This window comes from Halichoerus grypus, chromosome 10, assembly GCF_964656455.1.
Source record: "Halichoerus grypus chromosome 10, mHalGry1.hap1.1, whole genome shotgun sequence".
NCBI lineage: Eukaryota > Metazoa > Chordata > Mammalia > Carnivora > Phocidae > Halichoerus > Halichoerus grypus.
Genome location: NC_135721.1, coordinates 35,592,693 through 35,609,481, shown reverse-complemented (window position 1 = coordinate 35,609,481; position 16,789 = coordinate 35,592,693). Strand labels below are relative to the sequence as shown.

At 48.8% G+C, this 16,789-nt stretch overlaps 1 pseudogene across 29 annotated transcripts in view; it reads left to right on the top strand.

The window, feature by feature from the left end:
* LOC118544625 (NADH dehydrogenase [ubiquinone] 1 alpha subcomplex subunit 1 pseudogene) overlaps positions 1-16,789 on the top strand; it is a 297,076-nt pseudogene that overhangs the window by 142,190 nt on the left and 138,097 nt on the right. Inside the window, exon 3 of one of the 29 annotated variants that reach the window (XR_013441707.1) lies at positions 16,177-16,379. The exons of 27 other annotated variants lie outside the window; for them this stretch is intronic. The product of XR_013441707.1 is annotated as an NADH dehydrogenase [ubiquinone] 1 alpha subcomplex subunit 1 pseudogene, transcript variant X24 (transcript). Of the gene's footprint in view, positions 1-11,252; positions 15,603-16,176; positions 16,380-16,789 lie in introns of those variants that run through there. One more of the 29 variants, XR_013441712.1, reaches the window with a different exon arrangement.

The following is a 16,789-nucleotide window of genomic DNA, read 5'->3' as shown; positions in this document are numbered from 1 at the left end:
CATCTTCTAAACCCTACATCAAACATTGTATTTAATGGTGAAAGACTGAATGCATCTCCTCTAAGATCTGGAACAAAACAAAGATGTCTGCTCTTACCACTCACTCAACACAGTATTAGAAGTTCTAACCACTGTAACAAGGCAGGACAAAGAAATAAAAGTCATACAGATTGGAAAAGAATCAATAAAACTATCTCTTGTTACAAGCAACACGACTGTCTATACAGAAAATCCCAGGGGCACCTGGGTGGCTCAGTCAGTTAAGCATCTGCCTTCAGCTCGGGTCATGATCTCAGGGTTCTGGGATCGAGCCCCCAGTTGGGCTCCCTACTTGGTGGGGAGTCTGCTTCTCCCTCTCCCTCAGACCCTCCCTGCTGCTTGTGTTCTCCCTCTCTCTTGCTCTCTCTCTCAAATGAATAAATTAAAAAAATTTTAAAATAAGAAAGAAAATCCCAAGGAATCTGTGACAAATAGGTTGTCCTCCTTTGACTGGCTGCATTGATCAGGCAAGTGCTTGCAGTTGTTCTCAGGCTTTTCCACAGTAGACAGCAGCAGAGGGGCTGAGAGCACAGCCTGGGCATGGTAGACCAGGGGGACACCCCGACTCCCTTATTCTCAGCTGTGTGCCACTGGACACCTTCCTTGATCTCTCTGAATTCTGGTCCCCTCATCAGTAGTGGGGTTTAATGACGGCACCCAGCGCCTGTAGTTGTGGATATGAGGGTAGGCGTGCAGACAACTGACCGTTCTGTACCTGCTGCCCGTCCTGCCCATGTTGCTGCTGCTGTAAGGGCTGGGGCGCTCTGCTGTGCCGCCCCCAGGCAGGGTCACTGGAGCCAAGGGACCTGAATTCCCTTGTTAGGGGCCCTGTGACTCATTAACTCACCCAACCATTCTAAGCCTCCCTGCTTTCATTTATAAAGTGGGGACAATAACCCCCCTCTCATAGGTTTCTTGTTAAGACCAGACGGAACAACACATAAAAGTGTTTTGAACACTCAATAATAATAATAATAATAATAATAGCCAGAATTTGTTGAGCACCCCCTACTGCCAGCGCCACAGATTGCTTTTTACCTACAACCTTTTACTTAATCCTTAGAACCATCAATTATTAGTCTATGGAGATTGGGAAACGAAGGCCCCAAGAAGTAATTTGCCCAAAGACATGGCTTGTAAGCAAGAGAATCCAGATTCAGACTCCCAGAAACTGGCTGGGCTCTCATGCTTTCTAGAGAAAGTCAGCTAGTGAGGGCAAGAATAGCTTGGTGTGGGGGCTCCCTTTCACTAGCAAGATGGGTGTAATCTGGTGTGCGAGGCTCAGGGTGCAGTTTGTGACAGGCGGTGGGGGAACCACGAGTCATCCTCGGCAGTGGTCACTGGCTCCAAACTAACAAGCTGTCTGAGAAATAAGGTGCCCTTTGGTAGGACACCAGGTGGGACATTAATGAGAGAGTCATTCCCCACCCCACCCCACCCCACCCCCGTTTCCTTGAAGGATCCAACAATTAGGCCGAGGCAAACTACGTGCCCAGGTCTAAAAATAACTATCACTTCCAATAAGGACTCAGTCCAGGCTGATGTCATTCTTTCAGGTGCCACAAAGGAATGCTTGACTGTGCGTCATGAACTTAAAATAGGAGTGGGGTCAGAGGGCCAGCTGGAGCTCACAGATGCCAAGTGGGCAGTTTCTCAGCTGGTGTTTTCTAATATTTCCTGCTTTCAACAGCAGGTTTCTGCCTCCTTTTTTTGAGTTGAGAGGGGGTGAAAATGTGTGTTTAAAACATTCACTTGCTTTGCTTTCTCTCTTCTCCGTGTGTATCTTTCCACCCATAATTTGCATTCATCTCCACTGGCTGTTCATGCATTGTCCTGAAATATACTAGTTACAGAAATTAAAATACTCAACCCCACCTCTTTCTCCCATCATGGGTGGATCCATGATGTTTTCCTTGAATATCCCTGCCCAGAGTGCCAGAGAGAAGCCACTAGTTGGATAACTCCCATGATCCCATGGTATGGTGGAAGTGGGCTGTCCATATGTCGGGTGCTGTACGGAAAGGTATCTCTTTTGTGAAGGAGGGCAGAATAGAGTCTAAGATCCTATCAGTTCTAAGGGTCTGTGATTTATTTCCTTTTTATAGCCTGGCTATATTGAAGTCAATGAATTATATTCAAGATGGAATCATCACTGATTCAATCAATGAATTTTTTTAATTCAAAAGTTATTGAAAGGACTTCTGGTCCAGATAAGATAGGAGAAACTCATTTCTCCCTTTTCTCCCCCCAGCTAGATACAATGATGGCCTCTGGAAATAATGCAAGGGGCCACAAAGGAAAACTCTGAAAGGGGAAAGAGAGAGGGGAACAAGCTAGAGATCCTAGGACTGTAGGAACAACAAAGCAGTAGGGTGTCTTACTACCCCTGCATCCAACAGGAGAAGGTGACAAAGCCTGGCATTTCCTGCTGCCCAACCTGGCACCAGAAGACAGCCAACATAGATTCACCCTTACCTCTTTCTGGTGGGACTGAGATTCTCCTCTCTCACTAAAAGACACCTGACCTGGAGTGCCCAGGTGGTACCAACAACGGGGCTTACCACATAACAAGCAGCCCCGCCTGGGAAGAAACACACTTTGTCTCCTTGGACCCAAGATTTCTTCCTTATGTAGAGGCACCAGGAGAACCAGCCTGAGGAATTTCCTTCAGCCCCCTCTGGTAGCAGCAGGAAGGACAAGTGGGAACCCCAAGAGACTGTAATAATATAACAAAGTTGAAATTAAGTTGCCACTCGGCCCACAGCCTGCTAAACTAGGCCAGGCACTGCTTGCTAATCTAAATAGGGTGATAGCCAGCTAAAAAAAAAAAAAAAAAAAAAGCTTCAAATAGGACCCAGACTCTCCTAACATGAAAGGCAAGATGTCCAGATACAATTTTAAAATACAGATCATAACGAACCATGAGAGACGATGGACTCTGAGAAACAAACTGAGGGTTCTAGAGGGGAGGGGGGTGGGAGGATGGGTTAGCCTGGTGATGGGTATTAAACAGGGCACGTTCTGCATGGAGCACTGGGTGTTATGCACAAACAATGAATCGTGGAACACTACATCAAAAACTAATGATGTAATGTATGGTGATTAACATAACAATAAAAAATTTAAAAAAATACACATCATAGTAAGAGCCAGGAAAATACCTTAGATGAGAAAAGACAATCAGCTGACACCACCACTGAGATGAACCAGGTGGTAGAAGTATCTGAAAAAGATTTTAAAGCAGCTGTCTTGAAAATGCTTCAGCAAGGAATTGCAAATTCTCTTGAAACAAATGAAAGAAGAGAAAAATCTCAGCAAAAAAATAGGGGTTATAAAGAAAGGAACCAAATGGAAATTATAGAACTAAAAAAATACAATAACAGAAATTTTAAAAACCTCACCAGATAGGCTCTGTGGTAGAACGGATATGACAAAAGAGAGAATCAATAAAATTGAGGAAAGAACAATAGAAATCACACAGTCTGAATAGCATAGAGAAAATAGACTGAAAAAATTCTCTACTGGGACTACTGACTTTGACTCACAAATTAGGAGCATTGGCCACACTGCAGAGGGGCTGTTTAATCAACGTAAGAGAAGTAATCGTTTTTAAAAGTGACAAATAATTGGAAAATAACAAATTTTAAATGACACCATTTACAATAGCACCCAAAATGCAGGGAATAGTTGGGGCACAGAGGATTTTTAGGGCAGTGAAAATACTTTGTATGATAGTACAGTGGTGGATACATATCACTATACATTTGTACAAACCCATGGAATGTACACCACCAAGAGTGAAACGTAATGTAAACCATGGACTTGGGGTAATAAAATCGGCCAATGTAGGTTCATGAATTATAACAAATGTATCATTCTGGTGGGGGATGTTGATTACGGGGGAGGATATGCATGTGTGGGGGGAGGGAGTATATAAGAAATTTCTACCTTCCCCTCCGTTTTGCAATGAACCTAAAACTGTTCTTAAAAAAAGTTTTAAAAAATACAGAGGCACCTGCTTGGCTCAGTATGTTGAGCGTCTGACTCTTGATTTCGGCTCAGGTCATGATCTCCGGGTTGTGAGATCGAGCCCTTCACTGGGTTTGAGTTTCTCTCCCTCTGCCCCACTTCCATTCCTGTGCACACATGTGCTCTCTCTCAAACAAATAAATAAATCTTCAAAAAATAAAAAATAAAAATAAATAAGTGTAAAAGGTAAAATGACAAAACTTCTAAAAAATAACATCAGAGAATAATCTCATGATTTTGGACATGAAAAATTTTCTGAAATATAGTACATAAAAAGCACTAAGACCAAAGGAAAAGATCAGTAAATTGGACTTCATTAAAACCAAGAACTTCTGGGGCGCCTGGGTGGCTCAGTCGGTAAGTGTCTGCCTACGGCTCAGGTCATGATCCCAGGGTCCTGGGATCGAGCCCCGCTTTGGGCTCCCTGCTCCGCGAGAAGCCCGCTTCTCCCTCTCCCACTCCCCCTGCTTGTGTTCCCTCTCTCCCTGTCTCTCTGTCAAATAAATAAATAAGATCTTAAAAAAAAGAAAAAACAAAGAACTTCTGTTCATCAGAAGACACCACTGAGAGTGAAAATGCAAGCCACAGGGTGAGAAAAGATATTTGCATATCTTAAAGTTGATTTAAAAAACTTGTATCCAGAATATATTAAAAATTTCCATAAATCATTAATAATCCGGTAGAAGAAAAATGAGCAAAAGGCTTGCACAGGCACTTCACAAAAGAGGCTATCCAATTTATTGGTAAATATGAGCAGGGGAGTACAAAGTACATTCACAGGGTGACACCACTATACACCCACCCGAGTGGCTGGAAATGAACAGACTAAGAATGCTCAGCCCTGGAGAGGATTTGGGGCAACTGCCACAGCCGCCCACTGACTAGTAGGGGTGTAAACTGGGACGATCACTTTGGAAAATTGTTTGGCAGGATTTACTACACCTGAGTGATGTGACTCAGCGATTCTACGCCTTGGTATGCATCCAGTTGAAACACATACATATGTGCACTGAAGACACGTACAAAACTGCTCAGAACTATCTGGTTAGGTAGCCAAAGACTGAAAATGTGAAAATTAATAAAAGGAAACCACACTAAAATGGAGTTGGGAGGCCAGAAGGGCCCTACTCCTGGCCAATTGTAGACCCAACACAGAGAGACACACCTTGCAAGGTGATACCGCTTCAGCTACTACTTTACCACCCAGAAGGAGGAAGAGGGCTTTTATTCCTCCCCCGGCAACACCCAGCCAGTGAGACACTGTTGTAACTCAGCCAATGAAAACCACTAGTACTTTGAACGCACCACTTACCCCAATGGGCTTTTTGTTTATAACAGACCTCCCCACTTCCCCCCTTTCCTGGGTAAAAGAGCATTCCTCTCCTTCGATCTCCGGGCTTGCCTGTGTTTTTGTCGTAAACCTACTTTGCTTGTCCCAAATTGCAATTCTCTACTATTCCTGAATAAGCCCATTTTTCTTACTGGTAAAATAACTGGCAGTTTTATTTTTAAGGTTAATAGAAACAACCCAAATTTCCATCAACAGAGGAATGGGTAAATCTGTGTGGTGTCCTTAGCAATGAAATTGAACAACCTAACACAACGCAAAGTAACACAGGACTGAAACCTTCATGTTCAGTGAAGAAAGCCAGACAACCGCGAGGGCACACGGAATGATTCTATTTACACGAAGCTCAAAAACAGACAAAGCTAATCAGTGGGGATGGACGTCAAGATGGTAGTTATTTGGGGGATGTGACCATGGGGCTGTTGGGGTGCTGGTAAGGTCCTGTTTCTTTCTTTCTTTTTTTTTTTTCATTATCTGTGTCTTTTTTTCTATCGAAGTGTAATTAACATACAGTATTATGTTAGTTTCAGGTGTACAATATAATGATTCAACAATATCCTGTTCCTTAATCTGGTCATGATTTCATAGATTTGGATCCTTTGTGAAAATTTGTCAAGCTTTATGCATATCGCTTGTGCACTTTTGTCTATGTATGTTTTACTTCAGTGGAGAGTTTCCTTAAAAAAACTATACTTGAGTTTGCAAAGATCAAAACAGCCACAAAATCTTCATTGCTTCACCAAGAGTATTTGATATGATGTCCAAAACTTTAGAAACCAAGATGCTGTTTTCTCACTCTGAGCCAATAAATAAACAAACTGATAGAAAAGTCAGTGGGTTCACAAATGACTTATTTGTAGATAGTCTACACTGAGTGTCCTCATTTCTTCCATCCAGAGACAAGCCAGCCTTCCTTACAGCAGAGTGGCCTGCTCACCTGTCAGGAGAGTTTGGTTCCCCCTGACCCTGGTCCTCCCAGTGTCTCACCGAACACCATGACCAGGAGCAGGTCAGGCTGGGCCAGTCAGCCCACCAAGTCAGTGTAGAGCACACCGGTGACCCATTTTGTTTCATCCCATGCTGATGCCCCCTGACATATATAACTGGGGACAGAAATCTTTGGGAATTTCCTCTCTAAAACCATCTAGAGAACTCTTGTTGAGATACTGAAGATGCTAAGGGGCCTTTGCTGAGATACTTGGCTAAAATCATCCTGGCATTTTTATGAGAAAAGGGGTTTTAATTTGGAAGATACATCTGCTGAATGATAGGGCCATTAAACACAAAAGGGCTGCTTTCTTTCCTTCTGGGATGCTGAGGGCTTTCTAGTCCCCTACTCCCATCGACCAACAGGGTGAGAGGTATTGATATAACCAGCTGGATGCTTTTTACAAACCATCTTTGTGCAGCCTGTCATCTTCCCTCCCCAGTAGGTAGCTGAAGTTACGTTAGAGCAAGTGGGCCTTCGAGAACACCTCACATAGCCCCCTGGTTTGCCAAGGACTATGCCAAGGCCAGGGGAGGGAAAGGGATTTGCAAGTTGAGTGGTAAGAACACGGGTCTCCTGGGACACCTGTCAGTGACCCCCTAACAAGGATTTGATGACAAAGCAAGGTCTTGTTGAGCCAAATTGTTGTCACTTCCTTCTCTTGGTTCCTTTTCTTTGCTTCCTACCATCAAAATCAGGCTCCAAAAGCCTCCCAAGAAGGGGCCAGGAACTGTCTATGCCTCCTGCTAGGAACAAATGGCCTCCAGGCATCCTCATCTGGGATGAGCTGGAGGAGAGAGGCCCCTGTGTGGAAGGGCAAACCCAGAAAAACACAAAACAAGTTCTTGAGGGGGCTTGCAGAGGGATGTAGTGAAGAGTAAAATTCTTGGCCTCTGGAATTGCACATCATGGGTTCAAATCCCACCTCCACCTCTTAACCTCTTCACGCTTCAGTTTCCCTATCTGGGAAGCAGGAATGCTGGTGGTATCCATTTTGTCAGGTTGCTATGAACAACGGATAGAGTGTGTCGTGCTTGGAACATGCCAGCGTGCGGAGCCACCGCCCGTGGGTGGGGAGGGTGGACGAGCACCGACAGGGCAGTGTCTTTGGTGAATAAAAGAGGCAGACACAGCTTTTGGCCATGGAGGTGGAGCCCGTCTGTGGCCCAGGCTGACCGTGGTACTGCCTGGCCTCTGGTAGGACCAACTGGTTGGGCCAGTGACCACACGATGTGGCACCAGAGACAACAAAGGGAGTATCTGATCAGTGGAACCCTGGTGGGGACTGGGAGAGACACCAGAAGCAAACCAGTCATCTCCCTGACTGGTGGGCCTTTCTGTGGAATGGGTAAGGGCAGCCTGAGGTACTCTGAGAGCTGGGAAGATCTTCCTCTTGAAAACATTCCCTCCTGGGATCTATCAGTTGATGGCTGACACGTCCACTCTTAGAGAGCCATTCCTTTGGCTTAGTATATGGTTGTCTGTCAAAAGGCAGAGCCCTTACTGGCAAAGGAGAGACTAGCCTTGACTCCTAGCTCTGTGAGTTGCGTGCAGGTAGGTTTTAAAGGAGGTAGGGAAGAAAAAGCTTTAAGGATGCCCCGTGTCTGCAGGGAAAGAACAATGACAACACAGTTTACAGAGACCACCTGTCTTCTGAGCTGCCCCAATTTCAGATGCACTGTGCTCAGGGGGTTCTTCACATTTTATACGAAGCCTCCTTCACCGTGTCTCCTGAGAAGCTCTGAACAACCCTCTGAACAGGGATCACCTCCATTTTACAGATGAGGAAACAGAGGGCCACTCCCAGCCCGTGGTGACAGAGAGCAAGCAGCTGATGCTAGGGGATGGGGGGCTCCTGGGCCCCAGCGCCTCCTATCTTACCTCTGCCTCGTGTCGTCGAAGCAGGCCTGGAGGGAATGGAAGGGGCCACAGATGACAAAGTCCCCGTGAGTGTGACAAGGGTCTGCCCACCCGAGAGAGCGGGGACAGGGTGCATTGCCTTCAGGCTGGCAATGTTGAATATGGTCAGTTAGCAGCTGAACCCCATGTTAACTATGAGGGCGCTCCTGCTTGGAGCCGCATTTTTGCTCCTCTCTCTGCCTGGAGTGCTCAGCCAGATACCATGTTCCTCTGATCCCTAGGTCTCTGCGGTGACCCTTCGGACAGGCCTCTTTCTTATTTTTTTAAAGATTTATTTATTTCTTTTGGAGAGATAGCACGCAGTGGGGAAGGACAGAGGGAGAGGGGGAGAGAATCTGAAGCAGGCTCCCAGCTGAGCACAGAGCCCAACGCGGGGCTCAATCTCACGACCCTGAGATCATGACCTGAGCCAAAATCAAGAGTCAGATGCTTAACTGACTGCACCACCCCGGCGCCCCTCAGACAGGCCTCTTGCACACACAGTCGCTCTGCCTTGCACCCTGCCTGATTTTCATCAGCGCTTGGGACGGTTGCTTCTCCGCGGCCTGTCCCCCATCACTAGCATGCCAGTTTGCTCTTTGTCTCAATGTCACAGCCTCCTAGCAGCTGAAGCAATGCCGGGCTTGGACAGGTGTTCCGTAGGTGACTGAGGAATGAGTGAACAGGTGGATGATAAAGGACCCGAACACTCCCCCCGTCACACCCAACACCGTGCGCGTGGCTGCAGGCCAGCCAACTAATCCCAATAAAGCAGAGTGCTCGGTTTCCCTCTAAGGTCGCGGGGGCCCTTTTCTAGAGGCTCCAATAGAAACTGTGCTGTTCGCACAGGATAAAGATGCAACGAACAAACTCGTACGTGTGGGTGAGAGGCTGTGCTGAGGATCATGGTATGCTGTGTTTTAATGAAAGTGACATTTCAGGTTTCTGAGTCGCTTTCGTCTGCTACATTTCTGTGTTTGCTTCTAGGGTTTAGTGTGATTTTTTTAACAGGAGAGTAAAGGTAGGAAAGGCAGTTTCTAGAAATCATGATAAGACCAGCGCCCATGGCAATAGCTAATGCCGAGCACCACCCCAAGAACCTGCCCTGCGTGATCTTTCATCCCCGCAACAGCGAATGTGTACAGATCGGAATACTAAGGCCTCAATCGGCTGGCATTCCGGCCTCGCGGTCTCCCCTCCTTTCCAGTCATTGGGGTAACTCAGCGTGGGCAGTGGACACCCCTGGGTGCCCTTGGGGAGGGTGCCAAGTCACCTCATTTCGCTCTTTTCTAGGATGTGAGGGTCATCCCGCAAATTGAGGGGCATGGGGTCTGTCACCCTAGGAAAGTCGGCCTCATTTCGCGGCCCCGGGGCAGTTAGCCCAGCCTGCCGTGGCCCAGCTCTGGGTTGGCACGGTCAGCAAGTCAGGAGCAGATGAGGCCGGGCCTTCTAGCTGCAGCCTCCCCGCTTCGTCACATTCCCTGCCCGCCGAGATGCCTGCACTGGCTCATTTCCATGGCTGTCAGGCCGGCTGCCCGCCAGACGGCTTTCAGGAGATGTCCTGGGATCAGTTCTGAAGATTCCGTGCCCGATAGGGCACATACTCAGAAACTGCAGTTGCCCTGAAATATTTTTTCTGTTACTGATTCGTTTTTTAGTCTCACTTCTGCCCCTCTGCGGGCGCCATCTTCCAAACTTGCTGGGCCCCAGCCTGACGTGACAGGCTCCCTCCCCAGAGTGAAGATACAATGAGAGAAGACCCATGGCCTGTGCAATGCCACAGTGCAGCTCCCCACGGAGGAGGACTCCATAGTAGCCCGACGCCATCGGGCCTCCCAGGAGCCTGTTTGGCAGCCAAAGAACTTTCCAGGCTCATTCCAGCAGCGTGTGGACAGAGCCCCACAGGGAAACCCACGCACGAGAGCTGGATCCTGTTCCCGTCTGGCCCTGAGGTTGATTCCATAGATGACTGTGAAAACTGATGGGGAGAGAACAGTCAGCTCGTTCTTACCACAGAAGTGAGAAGACTTACTTTCTCCCCCCTTGAGAACTGTCATCGGAGTTGGGAATTCCCATCCGTCTTCTGCTAATTCACTTGTTCTGTGGCCTTACACAAGTCACTTGGCTTCTCCGAAGCTCAGTTTCCTCTCCTGCAGAAGGAGAGTTGATGGTCTGAACTTGACTCTAGGTCAGTGAGGCTGAAGCCCGCCCTTTACAACCAGCTGTTGTAAAGGGGAAGCCTTCGTGTTCCGATCTGTACACATTTCGCTGTTGCGGGGATGAATTTTTGTCAGCCAGACTCTGCCAGGCCTATGGCACGAGAACGTGTGGGAGGCAGACCCAGTGATGCCCAGGCCCTGGCGGGGAGGTAGGGGGATCCTGGAGTGGATGGCTCCTCCCTTGTCTCTCAGCCCCGACTCCGCATGCCCATCCTTGTCCTGTGAGCCACAGATTCTTTTCCTGACTCAAGGATGGATGTCCTTAAGCCCCAAACCCCCAAGAGGGAAATGTCTACTCACTTTCTCATCCTGCTTCCATGGGCGTCCTCTGGGGACAGGCCCTGAGGACATCTGAAGGCCTCTGTCAAGAGATGGTGACAACAAAACTCTGTACTTAAGAGTTTTCAAAAGGGAGAATTCCTGCCAGTCATAAATTACCCCCTCTGACACTGATGATTTTTCTGTTGTTAGAGATGATTATTTGCATAGAGGCAGGAAACATGGCCCCACTGTTCTTTCTGTGCTGGCTGAGAAGCAGGACATCTGCCAACTCCCGATTCACCTCGCTTCGGTAGGACTGGGAAATATCACCTTTCTTCTTATTTCTTGATCCTCGTTGCTTTTCTTCTTTCGTTTCTTATTGCTTCTTAGGCGTTTTCATCTTCCTTCCTGCTCTTCTCTTCATTCTTCACACAATACTGTTTATTTAATTTTCAATGTTCTCTTCCAGGCCAAAGCTGCCTTGGTCCAGACCACATGGAAATAAACATGATTAAATCTGTTCTATGCTGAGAGGGATGGAGACAAAAATGGGTGCCAGATACTGTTGCCATGATGACATTTGGGGGCGGGCAGAGGGCACCAGGAAGCGAGAGCCTGAGCTCACAGGAGACGCGCCGCTCCCTCCCGCTGGTGCGTGCGGCACCAAGTAAGACCGAGACGTGATGATGTTCCAGCATCCTCTGGTACAATGCTTCTCGGAGTGTGGCCCTTGGGTTGGCAGTGTCAGCATCGCCGGGGAACCTGTTAGAAATGCAAATTCCTGAGTTCCATCCCGGACCTACTGAGTCCGAAACTCTGGGGGTAGGGTCTGGGAATCTGCTTTAATAAGCTCCTGGTGATTCCAGTGCAGCATGAAGTTTGAGACCCATGGCGTTCTGGTGCCTAGACAGCTCACTTACTAACATTAAGTGAAAGATTCGCTTGATGATCTGGACAAGGGGGTGGGCAGATGTCTGAGGAAGCCCACAAGGAAGACAAGGAGAAGCAGAGGCAGGAAACACGGAAGTATTCCCATAAGAACTTGCACTGGGGCAAAGGAGGCTGAACTGGGGAGTTAGGAAACTGGGAGAATTTATTCAAAGAAGAATCCTTGCTCCCAAGTACAGTTTCTATACCACCTTAATGAAATAACTCTGCTAGGTTCTATAGCAAATACTAAGTAGAGTAACCACTTGGTTCCTAAATTATTTCTGAGAAATCGAGAACATTGTTTCTTCCCAAGAAGCTCCAGAGAATAACATAACAAACACGCCTAATAACGACAACATTTAACACTGAGTAAATGATAACATTTTACTATGGTGGCTTCAGATCTTTTTAAAGAAGATATGGCTTAATTCCACCCCCAACCCACTGTTCACTGGGTTTTACACACTGATGTGAATGAAGTCATTGCGCTGTTTGCTTTCTTCTGTCCGTGTTGTTCAGCTCGACCTCTGTTGCCACCTGTGGATGTGGCTCATTCTCATTGCCGAGTGGTAGGTGCGCCGTCATATGGACACTTCTCATCCTGATGTGCACTTAAGTGAAGATCCCATTCAGGGTTTCCATGTACTCACATTGGAGAGGGAATACTAGAAATGGGAAATCACCTTTATATTAAAAGAGAGTTTTGGGGCTTTTTTCTAATTTGTATGCAAAGATCTCCAGAGACACAGCTGGGGCTACATTGTCAGTCTTCCAAGAAGAGATTTCTTTGTCCATGAACTCATTCTTTTCTTCTTTCACTCACTCAACCCACAATTGTTGAGCAGCTACCTTGGGTCAGGGAATGCCCTCGGTGCTGGGAACCAGTGTGAGCCAAATCCCGGAGGTTTGTAAGAGCGCAGAGTTTGGGGGTGCCTGGATTCCCTGCTTTTGTGTAGACGGTGGAGTGAGGGCTGCCCCGATGCTTTTGCCTCATGGGAATGGCAGAGTGGGGGCCACCTGAATGTTCTGGCCTAGGCAACTCCAACCTGGAAAAATGAAAGAGTCCATCACCTTCTGTCCACCTGTTTATCGTTGACCTAGAACCTGAGCAGCTCCACTAAAACAGACCCTCCCCCACCCAAGAAGTGTCCCAAGTGTTAGGCCTGACCAGGTCCGTGGATTTGGGGGACCTGTGCTCCACGTGGCGCTGGCCCCAGCCTGCCAGCTGATTGGAACTGAACTACTGATTCTGTCCAGTCAGAGCCTCCAATTCGGGAAACTGGGGTGTTGTCATGTGATGAGTGTTCTGAGGGGTCAACGATTGCCAGACTCTGGGGAGCACTAGGGGTACATCGATGGCTCAGAATGACCCTGTCTCTGCCCAGGGAAGACCCACAGGAGGAGTACCATAATGCAGTGATGGGACCGGGGGGAGGACAGGGGCCATGGGAGCATTGGAGAGGCCCCAACCCAGTCTTGGAGGGGCAGGAGATGCCCCAGACTGGGATGGGAAAGAGAAAGGAGTAGACCAGCCAGGATGGTTTGTTCATTTTATGTGTCAACTTGATTAGGCTAAGGGATGCCCAGATAGCTTGTCAAAACATCCCTGGGTATGTCTGTCAGCGTATTTCTGGAAGATGTTAGCATTTGCATCGGTAGATTGGGTAGAAGTGATGGCCGTCCCCAGTGTGCATGGGTATCATCCCCGCCCCCCACGATGGGTACCCAGATAGAATAAAAAGGCAGAGGAGGGGTGAATTCATTCTCTCTCTGCTTGAGCTGACATCTGTCTTCCCCCGCCCTCAAACATCACTCCTGGTTCTTGGTCTTCCCAACTCAGATTGGGCCTTACACCAAGTTCTCTAATAAATGTCCTCTTATACATATCCTTTTAGTTCTGTTTCTCTGGAGAACCGTGACTAATACACAGGCCAAGGTGGAGGACAGGGAATCCCAGCGTGAGCAAAGCATCAGAGCAAGGGAGATCCTGGCCTCTGCAAGGATCTGAAAGTATTTCAGGGGTAAGGGCCAAAGGAATAAGGGCAGAAGCTGTCCCAGAAGAGGCAGGCTTCATCCCAAACTCTGGTCTCAGTTTGGGGCAGAAGTGTCCCTGGAAAGGCAGACCAGACAAGAAGGGGCACGAGCCAATTCTCAGCACATCCCCCGTGCTTGCAGTTGGGTGGGGTAATGGCGTACAGGGGACTCATGCTGGGTTCCTCTTGCAGCTTTCAAATCTCTCCCCCCACAGACAGGAGCCAGGGGTTGGCGGTTGGTGGGGGGCACAGCGGTGCATGGAGTACCCCGTCGGCTCCCAGGCAGAGAGAGCCAGTGCTCAGCAAGCCTGTGCACACAAACCTCAACCCCCGGGCTTATTTATTAGGCCATCTCAGACGCTGGCCCATTTGGTGGCCTGACACCAAGCCTGTCTTTCTGTGTAGCTGGCAGGGGACCCTATGGCAGGTGCTGTGGCAGAGACTCGGGCCTGCTTTCAATCCCATGAGCAGGTTTGACACCAAGTCTGGAATTAAAGGATGACTCTACTCAACTCACGCTCTCACCCAACAAGCCAGTGAGATGGCACGGCGTCTGGAGGCCTGGACTGCCCGGTGCCGGCCGCTCCGGTATCTGACGGAGCTACTGGAGGCCGCAGGTGCAGGTTGTCCACTTGCACTTCGCTTGAAGTCCTTTTCTGACTATGTTAGTGACTCCAGTGCCGTACTTACACTGACTTTAAAAATGATTTCTACATCTCTGTCTCCCTTGGGGTGTGCGTATGACAGAAAAGACAGGGTGGTTTTAACGTCAGGACACGAGTTCTCATTTAAGGTGAAACTTCCACCGTAACTGTACAAAGTCCTGCTGAATAAAATAATCAAAGCCTCCAGGAAACAGCTTTTCTCCCCAAGGACAAAAGAGCCCTTGGTCCGTAGTGGGGCTTGGTGAAAGGCTCAGCTGCCAGACTCAAAGAAACCGTTCCCCGCTGACTGCAAGCTTTCGTCTCGCTTATTGTTCTGTTCAGAAGCCTGGGAAGACAGAAGGAAGCTGCAGAAATGCCTTCGGACCCTGGGGGCCTGGGGAGGGGAATCTGTCCACATGTGCTGCAAACCCCACTCGGCCCGCTGGGGTGAAGGCCTGTCCAAAGACGGAATAAGAACCTCCCCCAGGGGTCCTGGTGCTCGCTGACGTCGTTTGACATTTGCTGGCCCCTCTCGCTGCCAAGATCCCTTTCCTCCACATGCCAGGCCAAAATTCCCTCTTCCTTACCTTGTCCCTTGGGCTGCCCCAGATGGGATGCGGAATGGGGACTGATTGCGGAGGGGAAAAGCTGGTCCCTGGGCCAGGAGCCTCAGCCAACCTCAAGGCATTATCATCCAGGTGAAACACCTTCTCTTTCTTTGGGAAGCTCCCGTTTCATGAAGCGAAGGGGGCCAGGGATTGTTCTGGATGGTGCTATGACCCCAAAGGTGGAGCCTGGGGAGTGCAGGACCCCAAACCCAATACATAGACAGAACTCTGCGGTGGGCATGGTTCTTGGGGACACCTCCAGGACCTGGCGAGGGGGGCAGGGCAAGGGCAGTGGGTCAAGACCACAGGGTCGCCTGGACAGCCTTCCCGCACAATGACCGGGCTTGCACTCCATTCACGATGACCACGCAGGGAATCACACCCAGAACAGGCTAGACAAGTGGCAGGAGGAAGGGGACAGAAAGGGGGCTGATGATTGCCTTTGGAATCAGCACTGGTGTAGCTCTGACTTCCTGGTAAGGGAAGGGGGAAAAACAAACAAACAAAACAAAACAAAACAAAAACGGAAAACAGTGTGGTATGCAGCTCTTATTGTCTAATAAAAGAAAATATTCTTCAGGGAATTTTTTTTCCTAGCAACAAATTCTTGGAAGAATTTATGTGACAGAACGCTCCAGGGGAACATCCTTGTGTTGGGAGGGAGGCCACCTAGTCTGGAGAGCCTTGGAAATTCCAGTCATGGGCGTGGGAAGGGGGCTGGGCTGCTATGCGGGTCCTACCGTTGGAAGGTTGATCACAGGATATTGCTCAGAATGAGGGAGGGGTCTGAGAAGACGTCCCTGAGGATTTGAGGCAGAAACCGGGGCTGTGACAAAGACCATATACCACGTCACTGTCTGTTCCATCCTGCCTCAGTGAGAGGTGTGGTGTCTATCCTGAAGGACAACAGTGAAGGGGAGCCAAGAATATGGGGGCTTGCTCCCTGGACTTTTCGGTCTTTTTAGGTTCTGGGTCCAGACTGAAAGAGTGGTGCTTAGAGGGAAGAGAAAGAGAGAGGGAGGGGAGAAAGGAGGGGAAGAAGAGAGGGAGGGGGAGGCAAAGAAACAGAAATCTGGGAAGATAGAGAACAGGACATGGGCAAATGAGACATGGGTCAGGGCAAGAGGCAAGGCCAAGGCCATGATTAGAAGTTCTGCTTTCTCTGCTGTCTGGCTTAGGGCCTTATAAAGTAAAAACTGACCACCAGGAAGGCCGTGGAAAGTTGGCCAAGTGGGAAACCTCAGGAGCTGGCTTCCATGACACTGATGGTCTAAGGATGTTCCAAGTTGCCATGTTGGCAGAGTGAGGGAAGATAAGAGCGCTGTGGCCAAGTAGTCCCTAAAGGCATCTGTGAAGGGCTGTGGACAAAGACTGGACAGAGGTGAGATGTGTCACAGCAGTGGGTGATTTTGGCCCACGGACCTGTCCTGTTTCCTAAACAAACCCACCACACACACAGTAAAGTCAGACAAGTTTGTAGGGAAGAGAGGAGAGAAATATTAGCAGATCAAAGGGTGAGTTAACTGTCTGTCTGCCCCACGAATCAGAGAGGAGGGGGCTGGATCTCAGGGTCGCACCCTGAAGGCTGCAGTGAGGACCCCACTGTAGGGCTTCCACCTGGCTGGGAGGCCTGAGGACAGAAAGATCTGCCAGGCTTCTCTGCTACCCAACTTCTCCAGCCACCAGTGAAGCTCAGGGGTGCTCCCCTAGGGCTGCTCCACTCTTGGTCCCTGAGTGGGGCCTCCTGCCTGGGCATTGGATGGGTGCACGGGGAGCTCAGTCTGCACAACT